Source organism: Pimephales promelas, chromosome 11, assembly GCF_988280905.1.
Source record: "Pimephales promelas chromosome 11, fPimPro1.hap1.1, whole genome shotgun sequence".
Lineage (NCBI taxonomy): Eukaryota > Metazoa > Chordata > Actinopteri > Cypriniformes > Leuciscidae > Pimephales > Pimephales promelas.
In genome coordinates this window covers 9,013,204-9,026,259 of record NC_142779.1, presented here as the reverse complement: position 1 = coordinate 9,026,259, position 13,056 = coordinate 9,013,204, and the positions used below count along the sequence as shown (strand labels likewise).

General features: G+C 36.9%; 1 non-coding gene across 1 annotated transcript in view; it reads left to right on the top strand.

The window, feature by feature from the left end:
• Nucleotides 1–1,128: 1,128 nt before the first annotated feature.
• The window catches only part of LOC120479362 (uncharacterized), a 57,610-nt gene continuing 45,682 nt past the window's right edge, over nucleotides 1,129–13,056 (top strand). Inside the window, exons 1-2 of the transcript XR_016145639.1 lie at nucleotides 1,129–1,345; nucleotides 5,002–5,089. This is a non-coding gene — a transcript (uncharacterized LOC120479362). The remainder of the gene's footprint in view (nucleotides 1,346–5,001; nucleotides 5,090–13,056) is intronic.

Below are 13,056 nucleotides of genomic sequence, written 5' to 3'. Positions count from 1 at the left end.
CTCATCAATATCTCTCTCTTTTTATGCCTATAAAAAGAGAGAGAGAAAAAAGTTGAGAATGGCCTACTTTAAATGTATCAAATGTAATAGAAACATTTCTGGGCATAATCTCTCATTCTGTACGATTTTAATCGCCATGCATGGTGATCACTTCAAGGGATATTCCACTTTTTTTGGAAATAGGCTTATTTTACCACTCCCAAAGAGTTAAACAGTTGGGTTTTACTGTTTTCGAATGTATTGAGCCGATTCTTTTTTTTTTTTTTTTTTTTTTTTTTTTTTGATATTTAGAAGAATATCAGTAACCAGACAGTTTCTGGTCTCATTGACTTCAATAGTATTTTTTTCTACTATGGAAGTCAATTAGACCAGAAACTGTCTGGTCACTGATATTCTTCTAAATATCAGAAAAGCGGCTGGATGGATTTGAAAACGGTAATTTGAACTGTTTAACTCTGGGGGAATGAGCCTATTTCCAAAAAAGTGGAGTATCCCTTTAACAAATACGGGTGTTGAAATGACTGTACTGAGTTGTGTATAAAAAATATAATAGCCTACAGATCATATCTAGGCTATACCTTAGAGGTGTAGCCTATATTTTGCAGTTATCCCATTAAGGTGGGGTAAGATTTTGATTTGCTTTACCACAACTATAAAAACAGAAAAATAGCAACATAAAGGGAACCAAAGTGTTAAAATAATCAACTAGTCATTAACCATCCGCAATCCAATTCAATATTCGCAAAATGTGCTGAAATAGCACTGCCACATGAGTAGGCTATGTAAATAAAGTAATTAAAGCAGGCATACTTTCTATGTAAATTAGGCCCATTATAAATCGCACCTAATTCAGAAAATTCAGCACAATTTTCTTGGTTTAATTAACATTGTGCTATTATGGCCATGGAAAACGTGCAGGTGGTTAAGAAATTTTCATAAGATGCTTTTGGGTGCTTTTACATAATGATTATGACACAGAGCAACATACTGTAACATAGGCCTATCCAGACGTGCTGTGTTGTGGAGCACACTTAAAGAACCGATTGTTCGATGCTATTATTTCTTTGTTTGTTGAACTTGCCCAGTCTTTGATTCACCAACAGGTTCATAAGAGCCACGGACGTGACTGACTGCACAAGCTGCAGAATATGTGAGGCGAATATGTTGAGTTGCAAGGACTTTTTCGCCCCATTCATCGTCTATTGCAAGCCGAATTAATTTTTGTTCACGAGTCGACTCCCGTGAGGAAGTTACGTTACGCGCATGTGCAGGATTCGGAACGTAAGCAAACAGATGGCATTGGCAATGCCCGCACTGCTGCAGCACATTTTCCCTTGGACGAACGGTAGGCCTAAATTTAACAAGTATTAAAACTAAATTTGTTAAAGTAGGCTAACAGTAGCTGATTTGAAAATGGGCGCTTGAAAATAAAACAAGGGCTGAATCCGAAATCTAAACCCTCAATCACTATTCCCTAAATTAGTCATTGAATGAAAACGAGTGAGCGAATGAGCAGTGCAATGTGGGATAGAAATTTTGTGCAATCTATAACTTTCAACATGGTTTCGGTAACCACTAACAGTTACAAATGGCTGTCCCCTCAAATAATTCCGTTTTAGGGATTCAGCCAAGGAATAGGCCTTCGCCTGTCGTTTTAGATCGGTCTTAGTTCACTAAAAAAACAAAAACAAACTTTTGCTGATAATTTACTCTCCCCTTCATCCAAGATATCCTTATCATTATTTCTTCATTTGAGAAGAAATTAAGGTTTTTGATGAAAACATTCCAGGATTTTTCTCCATATACACTTAGTTAGTTAAAAGATAGTTTGTTTCAGTGCAAACTGCAAACTGTTCAAAGGGCTTTAAACGATTCCAGACGATGAATAAGGGTCTTATCAAGCGAAACGATAGCTACTTAAAACAACAACAACAAAGTTTTATAACCTCAAATGGTCGCCTTGCTCTGTTCTGTGATGCCCGTTCGTGACTCTGCAGTTTGAACTCGTTCATCAAAATGAACAAATCTTTTTTCGTGTCATTTGGTTCATTCAACGAACGAAATGAAGGAATTGACTCAGAAAAAGATTTGTTCGAACAGGAGAGTATTGTTAGTAGTATACTTGCAACATAAAGTATACATACTTGAACTTTTCAACTAAGTATACTTAATAAAATGCAATAATACTTTTTAATTTTTGTATGGGCTAGGACATTTACAGTATGGGCCTTTATAGAGACAAGTTTCTCCATCAAAGCCTAGTTTTTCATCCTCATTAATTTCAGCATAGTGTCTTACCTGGCTTTCTTTACATGTATTCTGTTTGAAACTATGGCAGATTGTGGTAGACTACTGAATCCTCCACAAATAACATAGGCCACATTAGAAAAACAATATGGTGCTATAGTGAATTTCCTCTTTGAATATAATATGAGTAAGGAACACATTTCTTTAGCCTTGTGTTGATGAAGGTGTCCTTGATCCGTACTGATCTCTGTACGGATCTGTGGGGGTGTATGAAGCAAGACCATCCTGCATACACTTATGAGATCAGGAAGGCATTGAGACACTCACCCAGACAGAGGTGCAGAGGGAAGAGCTGTCTGAGCCTCTGTAAACCTTTCACCTCTTTGCCAACCTGAGAAAAAGCTGTTGGATGCCAGATTGTCTAGGTCTGTGTTTTTTCTCCTAGTCTTGGGCATTAGCCGCTCTTTGAAGAGCCCACTGACTGATGAAGACCAGGTGTGACTATGTGCCTGAGTGTTATGTGTGACAGAGAGAGAATAGGACAGACAGGGAAAAGGAGAGCGAGAAAGGAAAGAGACGGACGCTGTTGGTAGGAATGACTCTTATGTAAGTGTGTATTGATATGTGCCGCATCCTCTGGGTACAAGTTTGTATATGCAGATTTGGCTTCATGAATTTTAGAAGTTTGACACTACACTGGAAATCTGGGATTTAAAGTCAGTAAAAAGTTATACTTCTATTCAGCAAGGATGCATTAAATTAATCTAATGTGACTGTAAATTCATTTATAATGTCACAAAGGATTTCTATTTAAAATAAATGCCGTTCATCTTAATATGTTTGTTTTATTGTGATACAATCTTACCTGGCTGAGTGTAGTGTATCACAAAGTATTAAATGTATTATAAATGTTTTCAACATGATAGTAGAATGAATGATTTCTGAAGAAATATTGTCAGTGCTTAGTTCAAGGAGTTCAGTAAAGTTGGCAATATATTCACAGATTCCTGGCTCAAAAACTTGTGAGCTAAACGTTGTTAAAACACAAATGACACCTCTTTCAAATAATATTAATGTAGACAATGAGAGCTACAACCTAATTTTCCTCAATGAGGCTTATAATATCATAATGAGCAGACGGCTGAGAGACCAATCCGAAGGGACCGTCTGCAAAGTGCAAAACCTGAAAAATATTACTACAAAAATAGTCATTAATGTTATACACGGTTGGGTTGTGTCACCAAATTCATTTACACATCAATGGTCCCCTACTGGTCATATTACAACACTTTGTTAGTTTGAAAAAATTTGCTTTTGCATATATTTGTATGATTTATTATGAAAAATATTCAATAACTTTACTGTAACAAACTGTACTGTCATCAAATTCAGTTTTGCTCAGTTTCGTCATTTCGCTCTCCTGCTGGTTATATCCTACAACACTTAGTTTTTATGATGTTTTTATGATTTATGAAATAAAATCAATTACCAATGTTGTTAGAAAAAATGTTCAATAACTTAACTATTATACAGTGTAACACCATCAATAACACCAACCATAACAACACCAATTCAGTAAGCAATTATCATGCAAAAGCTATGGTTGTGTAACTGTTAGCTGGCTACAAACCTCATTTGTGTAAACTGAAAACAATAGGCCTATTTCATTTTTTATCGCTTGCCAAACTAAGTGTTGTAGTAACCAGCATGAGAGCAGTGATGTGTGAATTGAATTTGGTGACAGTATAGTGTGTTACATTGAAGTTATTAAAAACTTTTGCCTTTTGCAGATGATCCCTTTAGACTTGACTCTCAGCTGTTGAGATATTATAAGGCTTGTTTTGAGGAACATTAGATTGCAACCTATTTTTTTACAGTCTATGGTTGTAACTCGCTGTCTACGTTAATTGGAAAGAGCTGTCATTTGTTTTTTACAACGTTGAGCTCATGATTGATCCGTGAAGTTTGAATGTATGAATAGCTCGCTGGTGCCAACTTTACTGAACAACTAGGCACTGACTATATTTCTTTATAATAACCGCTCCACTGCTAAGGTACGGAGCTGTCTGAAACACTGCCAGCGGGACATTAAACAGGATCCGAACGTACAAATTTTGCGAGATAAGCAAATATTCTTTGAAAGCTTTGAAAAAAAATTTTTTTTCTCCCATCACATATTTTTCCACCATAAGGTCCCTTTTGTTGTCACTGTTAGTTAGTTGCCATTTGTTTCAGAGTTCATATTAGGCTACTACTGAATTAACATTTGTTGATCTTACCATATTTGAGATTTGTGGATGTGTTGAGGTATAGGCAATGTGCATAGCATTGCAACTATGTGAGTTAACATACATAACTAAATATATATATATATATATATATATTGCTTTTAGTTTTAAGAGGCATTAAAACCCATGTCATGTAAACTCTTAAGGATCTTAATTGCCATTGATTTAATATCCATGGAATCTTTCCATTGCACAAAAGGTTGTTTATAGTAGAAAATAGTATTTTTAAGAGTGTTGTATAGGCTTTGAAAATCAAACCTAAGAGTGAAAGAATAGCTGGATCTTAATTCAGAGACTGCACCTTCAAAAGCCGAATGCGGCACAACAAAGCCTTTCACAATTGCCGGAATACACTTTTAAATACAAGTATTTTAAATGTATAACTAAGATTGGCTACTACTCTTTATTATGTACATGCATGGACCAAGTTGTACAAATCTGACGCTGAACAATCCTTTTGTTACAGGCTAGAACGTCCCATTTCACAACGCGTTGCCTTTGAAGTTTGCTGCCTTCGAAGGATGGAGCCTCTGATTTGGAGGACAGCTAATGAGGTTTGTAATTCTTTGAACTGTTAAAAGCTAAACAGTCTTAAGCTGCCTTGACAAGATTTTTTTTGAGCTCATTAGATGAACAAACGTTTTAAAGTTTTCATTTGTTAGTTGAGTTAGATAACAAATTGACTGGTATAGGTTGCTATATCTTTTAAGCTAGGTTCAAATGTGGACATTCTAGGATTAGGATCTAAAAATGTAGTTTTTGGTCATTTTATTGTGCTTTTTCTACTTAATCGTTCTCCCCTTTCGATGTTCCCCTCGCGCCGTCTCTCTGAGAGTGGATCTTGTTTGTATAAGGCATTTCTCTCTGTCAGCAGTGCTATGTTTAATTCTCGCTCACCAAGACCATGCCAACCCAAGCAAGAAGCCTACTATTGCTACTGTACTCTCTCTCTCTCTCTCATACACACACGCACACGCACACATGCTCTCTCCTGCAGTAAAGTCACTGTTACCGTGTCTAAGTATGGTCAGAGGGATGGTCGTGTGGTCACTTTCCTCAAGTCTGTCTTCGTTCAGCTATATGAAGCCTGTATCCCACACTGTAACCATAATGTTCTGGGAGGTGCATGGGGAACGCTGTCAAAATGTTGTTTCAACAAAAGCATCTCTTTTAATAGAGCTACTCCCAAATTACACTAAACCAATAAGCCACAGAACAGGCTCTGATTGCAAAAACAAACACACATACCGAGGCAGTAGCTTACGAACTTCTGAAGAAACGTTCTGCAAAGCGCCTTGGTTTATAGAGCGGCACAACAAGACAAAAACACCAGCAGAGTAAATATGAAAGCCTCTAATTTTCAACTAATCTCTTTCATCCTTAGCCATCAAAAAATGCAATTTGAGGATCTTCTGACCATCTCTGCACTGCTAAACACCAAGAAACCCTAAAAATAGCTTTAAAGTAAGCCTGTATGTATGCACAGAGAGGGAAACATAATATTTAATAAAGGCAGAAGTTTATATTTTTGTGCATGCTGCAATCTGCTCATGTTTTGACAGGATGTTCAAATTTCAAAAAATATGTCTGGAAGAAAGAAGTCTGTGTGTGTGTCATTCCTGCTCCAGACAAAAGCAGCTTTCAGCTGCATTGTGTAAATAGCACCCAGATTTACACATGTATATAAACATGGACACTATTGTACTAAATTAAACACTGAATAGTTTGAAAAATCTTTATCTCTCATGTTTATCAGTATAATGCTCTCTTCATCTGAAAGGAAAGATGGGATTTTACCATGTATTCTGTTCTGCATAATTCTCATAAATGTGCAGTAGAAGGGTCAAGGCCAAATAAGGATGTCTGTTGAAAACGCATGTGCCAGGTTTTTAGAAATGCAGTCTTTGTCGGTTTTGCACATTTTTGAGAAATTTTAATAGCATTTCCTATAAAAAGTTTGATTTAATAACTCTACAAATGTCAAGTGGCATAACCATCTAGTAAAATTAACATAGTTTCCTTGCACCTTGACTACATGAGAGCACACCTTAATAATTATTTTAAAATAAAATATTTAATGGTAAAAAATGGTATGTAGTATGTATGTACGCCTTTTCCTACAAATGGGGAAATATACATGCATAGTATGTATTTAACTATATTTCTCTATTTGTAGGAAAATGTGTGTGTAAAATCCAATATAAATATGGCATAACAAATAATAATGACCTTGATTCATTGTTCATTTTTCATTTTAAAACACAACTGCTAGTAAAATATCATGCCATGCTATATGCCAAACATTTTTTTTTTTTTTTTTTCAAGAATACAGCTTTTCAATGACACTTTTTAACAATCTGTAGATAGTTTCCGACTAGATGTTTTTGGCATCACACAAAAAAAATCTTAATTTTAATTCAGAAATTGAAAACATGTTCAATAAAAATGTGTATTTTGAGCAATTTTTAAACTGATTTTTAATAATTAAATGAGCAATGCATCACATTATATGCCCACAAATCAGTGTTGTAGTACTCGAGACTCGGACTCGGTCTCGAGACCATATTTTAATGGTCTTGGTCTTGTCATGGACTCGTGTCCATTTGGACTCGGAATTGACTCGTACTCGAACATTTTTTTTTTTAGGACTCGGAATTATTCCCGAGTCCACTCGAGTTCAATTAAAAATATTTTTCATGATTATTAATGTATGTTAATAAAATATTTCTTTAAATTGATTGACACGCCCAGTGATTGGTGATTTTCTAGTGCGCAACTACGCATGACAAATTGTAATAAAATTACTTTTAACACCACCTACTGTGTGGCCTTTTTACCCTAAACTGATCATATTTTTTAAACTCTAAGTAAATTCAGTAAAAAAAAAAAAGGATTTCTCTAAGTAAATAAAAGTAAATTAGGTAATCAACCCTCACTGGTCTCGGTCTCGACTCGGACTCGACCGTCTCTGGTCTCGGACTCGACTCGAACTCGAGTGAGGTGGTCTCGACTACAACACTGCCACAAATAACATACTCTTTAAACCAAGAAAACAAAGAGAAAACACAAGAAAACAAAGAGATAGGCAGAATAAACTCTTCACACAACTTAATAGTCAAATGAGTGTCATGAAAATGCAAACAACTTCATGGTTAAATAAACAATCTTAAATTTAGTTGAACTATAGCATGTTTAAAAGGTCATGTCCGCCACCAAACTACAGATTTGTGTTTTTTTTGTTGTTGTTGTTTCATTTACAAAGAGTGCTGCCTCAGCCCTGCTTGCAGAAATCTTGTCCAAATTGTGTTTTTGAGAAATGTTGCCTTACACGTCTTTATGAAGGCAGCCAGCACGACAGAGGTGTCATGTTGGCTGGGAATATCACATCCTCAGCAGGACCCGTCAAAGAACAATGGGTGTGATTGAATTGAGCGGGTGGGATTTGTGAGGTGACACTATAAAATTGCAATAGCAGAGCGTAATAGTGATTTACAGTGCAGGAAGCAAATGTCTACCACGGAAACATGCATGTGCACGAGGCCGCGCACACACACACAGAGGCAGATTCTCTCACTTTTTCTCACAGATACTTACACATACTATGAAGAAGTGTCTCATTGTTCTTTTCAGTGCCCAGGGGGTAAAAGGTCGAGTGGAGTAAGTACAGTTATCAATCAAATCCTAAGCACTGAGATTCTCTCTCTGTGCGTTGTTCTGTTCTGCTTGCTGCAGGGTTTTTACAGACGTTCCCTGGCAGGTGTCAAATACCAGCAGTGAGAAATAATTACTGTCCTGCTGAATTCAGCTCCACTTACTGCCTTTCCACACCTCCATTCCCCCCCCCCCCCATCTTTCACTCCTCCACTCAGACTCAAGCCCCCCATCTGCCGTTGTGCCGCACTTAAACAACTCTTCTCCGAAGTATACTGAAGTGGATGGTCTCAAGTAAAGAGCTTCTCTGTCAGTATCTGCATGCATGTGTGTGCGCAAGTGCTCGCATGTTTCCAAAATGTCTGTGTGTGTCTACCTGCGTGTGTTGAGTCTCTGAGGGAGTGTCTTATTACCGGAGCCGTTTTAGTGAAGCAGCGGTCTGTGTCTCTGTGTATGCGTGTGTGCTCGTGGATTAATGTCACTTTGGGAGTATTGCATGACCAAGGCCATAACATACAGTAGCACATGCGTCTGCCAGTAACTCCTGAAATACTGGGTCCCCACAGAGAACACACTGTGTGTGTGGACACAATAAGTAGGCCTTAGTGGGAGCTAAAGTCTCTGAATAATGGAAATGGGAAATCAATAAAACAGTCCTATTAGACATGTCATGTTCTTTCTTTCTCTGTGTGTTTATGTCTAGTTCTGCGCATTATTGATATCAGGAATGGGACTTTTTTTAGAAATGGTTTCTGACATATTTTTAAGTAAAAATGGGAGTTTTTAGAGATGGGTTTGACGGTTTGGTGACATGAGGTGAAAAGTTGTTTCAAAGCCATTTTTCTAGCATATTACGGAAGTAAATAGGGTCAGTCTTGATTTCATGTTGACTTTAAAGGCACTCTGTGTAAGGGTGTTTTTGCATGTCTGTTGCATGCTGCTAATTATCACAGAAAATTCCACCGAAATATTTTATTTTTAAAATAAAAAGGTGCTGGGCCCCTTACTTCCAGTGAAGGGAAAACTTAATCCTTCAGCATACAAGACGTTTTGGACAATGTTCTTTCAACTTTGTGGGAACAGTTGTACCTGACTGTACCTCAAAGCAAGGTCCATAAAGACCTTAAAGTTGGATGAGCTTCAAGAACTTTACTGTCCTATACAGAGCCTGACCTCAATCCCATTTTACAACTTTGGGATGAACTGGGGCTACGTCCACATTAATCCGGATACATTTGAAAACGGGGTTTTCGTTTAAAAACGCTCTCCGTCCACACTAGCGTTTTCAGGCGTTTTCCGACGTTTCAGTGTGGATGAGAAATTTCTAAATTCACAATACTGCGGATGCGTGAAACTTCACAAAAGCTCACTAAGATGATACAGATGGGAAAATAAATAATAATGTTATCGCACAATAACAGGATAATTTGATTTAGCAAAATATCTCACCATCACTGATCCGCGTCCAGGTCGCATTCAGTCACCATATGTTTGGTCTAAAACGCAACTGCTCTCCTGTTTTGCCGCAGGACAGCAAATGTGAGTACATTATCTGTCATCTTTGCAGTTCTGTGCTATGAAGAATAGCACATATTAAGTAACATATTTTAGCAATAGTGTAAAAATGAATAACATATAACAGGCACAATACCAATAAACATGAATATCTATTGGTACTACATGGATCACATGACTAAACTTACATCATCGTTTTGAAATACCTCCGGTTTCACTGTCCACACTACAAAGCGAAAACGGCGTTTTCAAATTTATCCACTTTGGAGAGCGTTTTCCAAAGGATACGTTTTTGTTGACTTAAAACGGCATCTCAGTGTGGATGGAAGGCCAAAACGGAGAGAAAAATATATGTTTTCAAACGAAAACATATTAGTGTGGACATGGCCTGGAACGGAGCTAGCTAATTAAAGCGTTTTTGTTTGTTTTTTGCCAGCAGGACTTAGGTAATTGTGCACCTGTGAGCTTTTAATGACAAATGAGTTGTCAGTATGATTGTGATGTTTATAAAAGCTTCAATAGAAGTACTGACAAATCGCTAATTGATAACAGTGTTTTCTAGCAAACAAATCCAGGCATAATTAATAAAACAGCATGTGACCTTCAGTCAGCACAGATGGTAAATAAAATATATTCTTTTCTATCTGAAAATCTGTTGTATTTCCACACACATTTGAAATCCTTCTAAAAATTGCTGCACCCGTCCAAATGAATAATGGGACAAGTCATCAACTCACAAGTAATTGCAACAGAGACAAAGTTTAAAGTACTACTATTCTTCTTCATGGAACAGAAAGTTCCCCAAAAAGTGAAAACTTGTTCTTTCTTCTGTGGAACAGAGAAGATTTTTTTACAGAATGTAGTTGCACTTTTCCCATTCAGTGCAGGTTGAACAGAGGCTCTCAAGCTGTCATTGAAAAAGAGCAGCTCACACATTATGCAAAACATCTCATTTTGGTTTCCACACCAGAAAGATCATTGAGGTTTGAATGACATGAGGCTAAGTAAAAGATGACAAAATTTGAGTCTGACTTGAGGTTTCTGTAAAGTCTATAAGGTGAGAAACACAATCCCTGTGTTTAAATTTCACAAGGTACGGTATACACAAGAAATTATGCCGCAGAGAAATTAAGAATGCATTTTGATTTCTTTGTTCTTTATTCTCTTTGAGCTCAAACATAAACGCATAAACCCCTAAAAAACATTAAGCCTCGAGGTTTTCGCTTGCTGTTTGTTCATGTGTGTGTTTATGCTTTGTTGTATCCATCGTAACTCGCATAGTAAGCATATGCTACACTTTCCACCTCTTTGCTAATTATAGTGTGAATGTTTTTCTGTTTGCAGGATTGGTTGTGTTTTCTTTAGTGATTTTTCTGGTTCATTTAGGTGTGCGTTTCACTGCACAACACTTTATCCGTAAACATTAAACCTTTTTAAAACGTATCTCTGGTAAACGTAAAGAGAAGAGTTGAGACGTTTTCCTCATTCCTGAAATTCATACAACTTAATATCCGAGCGCTGACATGACATGGAGCAAAATACACCTGCTATTACCTGTCATTTGACAAATTAAACACTTCAGTGGGCTTTAAATGGGCTGTTTGTTCTTTGAAGATCTTATTAAACTTGCAATTTGTCTCGGAAATAATAATTCTAACAGCTCTGGTAGGTAATTTGTAGCAAATAAGTTTGTTGCCTGCAGAGATTTTTATCTCACCAGATTTCATTCATCATGAAATGGAGGAGGAATGCATTTTTCAGAAAGAAAGTCAGCTAAGTAGGACACAGAGAGGGTTCGTTTAATGGATCATCCAGCTAGGACTGTTTTGCATATTATGTATGGTTTTGTACAGCAAAACCCGCAATCCCACCACAGGTTACTTCTAGATGAGTGTTGCAAGTTATCTTTGTTTCTCTTTATTTGGTGTATTTATTCGCCCATGTGTGAGTTTACACAGTGTGAGGGCCCACAGTAAACACAGACTCTCGGGCTCTGCGAGCTAATAAACACCTTTCCTTAGAAGATAAACTCGTAGTGTATATGGTACACCATGACTGTTATGCCTTCTACACAGTCTCGGCCGCTTTTTTAGGCTGTTCTGTGGTCCACAGTCTCCCACTGCAGCGCATGTACAACGTATGGGCCAAACGACTGGGATGAACATCAGAAGTGTGTGAAAGTCTTTAAAAAGATTATTTCACCCCCTCCCCCCAAAAAATGACAATTCTGGAATGATTTACTCACCATCATGTCGTTTTAAACTTGTATGACTTTCTTCTGTGAACATATACAATGGATGTCAGTGGTCACCAATACTGTTTGGTTACCAACATTCTTCAAAATATCGTCATTTGTGTTCCACTAAAAAATGAAAGTCATATGGTTTGGAACAATTTGAGGCTGATTAAATGATAACAGAATTCTTATTTTTGGGAGAACTATCCCTTTAAGAACGCTTGTGAGAACAATTAATGAAGCTCTTAGAGTGGGCCAGAGGCAGCACAAACAAACAAACAAGCAATAAATAAATAAATGAAAAGGGAACTGCATATCATAGAAGTAAGGTATAAAAGTAAACGCGTCCTTTTATAAGATATTGTCTTGTTTTTGAACATACCGTGGCAAAACCATGTTGTTTAAACGTGTATCATGATGAAACCATGTTTTATAGTTTTTAATGTTTTTTTTTTTTTTTTCAAAAAATGTTTACATACCATGGTTAAAGGGATAGTTCACTTTGAAATTAATTTTTGATATGTTTTAGCTTAACTCAAGGGCATCCAATATGTAGGTGTCTTTGTTGCCACAGTATTTTCAATTTTTGATAAATTTTTTTTATGGTCAAACCGTTGTTGTCTGTCAGTTATATAATGGAGGTATATGGGGCGAGAGATCACTTCCGGCACTTTCCAGCGCTTGCGCAGAACGAAGCGCCCGCTGCCTCAGATCACTTGGACGTGGCTGTGTTTACAAGAGGTAAAAACTATATAAATACTGTTCGTTTTCTCACACAAACCGCTCGTTTCGTGTCATAGGCCATCAATGTGTGCTTACATTTACGAGTCATTAAATCATGTTTAATTTGCACGCTCTTTGACGTGGACCCCGTATACACATTATATGTCTGACAGACAAGAACGGTTCTTGGATCTTGGATGCCCTTGAGGTAAGCTAAAATATATCAAAAATTAATTTCAAAGTGAACTATCCCTTTTTTTAAAAAAAACTTTTTTTTTTTTTTTTTATTGTACCATAGTAAAACTGTTTTTCTCGCTCTGTATTGTCGCATTATTGAAATCTGACCTTGACTTATTGTAACGTGTCAAAATGGGGTTTCCACAGCATTCAAAACGA